Raw genomic sequence first — 879 nt, forward strand, 5'->3', positions numbered from 1 at the left:
TTACTATTCTCATATAGCTCATTTGCATGGCAGAGCGATTAGGTCGGCCATGGTGTCCTCGGCTCACTGCGCACCAGCGACCCCTGTAGTCTGGCCGGGCGCCTGCAGGCTTGCCTGTTAGCTGCCCGGGAGCTGCATTGTCCTCCTACGCTGTAGCTCCTGAGCGGCTGCATGGTGAATCCGCAGTGTGTAAAGAAACGGTCGGCTGATGGCAAACGCTTCGGAGGACAGCATGTGTTCGTCTTCGCCGCTCCCGAGTCAGCGCAGGGGTGGTAGCGGTGAGCTGAGCCCAAATAATAATTGGGCATTTCAAATTGGGAGAAAATAACAAAAAATAATTACAAACGACTAAATTAAAAAAAAATATATATATATTTAGCTAAATGTTAAATCTTGTTAAGAGATTTAAGATTTAGTTAAATATTTAGCGAAATGTTTTAGGATTTATAAATGATACCTGGATGTAAAAAAAAAAACAAAAAACATTTATTTATTTTCACAACATTTATAAATCTGGGGAAAAATACAAGATTTAAGTTAAACCTGGGAAAATACTACTTTTTTTTTTTTTTTAAATATGGCTCACCATAGGGCTGGTCTAAATACATATGGGTGACATAGAGGTGTTCCCCCTGTGTGAGAATCAGCTTTGAAATAAGTAGCCCGAAACGATTTAACCCCTGAAGTACCCCAGTTACTTATTCAATTTGTGTTACATTTGCAGGATGCGATTAGGCAGCTGGAATGTGAAGAGGTAGCTGGAATGTGAATAAGGAGCTGGCCAATAAGAAGCCAACTTTAGCATCCTACTTTGGACCCCTTTTATTAAGTAAGAGCAAAGGGATTCCTATGCATTTTTATTGGTTACAATTTGGAGTG

The sequence above is a fragment of the Polyodon spathula genome, chromosome 8 (assembly GCF_017654505.1).
Source record: "Polyodon spathula isolate WHYD16114869_AA chromosome 8, ASM1765450v1, whole genome shotgun sequence".
NCBI lineage: Eukaryota > Metazoa > Chordata > Actinopteri > Acipenseriformes > Polyodontidae > Polyodon > Polyodon spathula.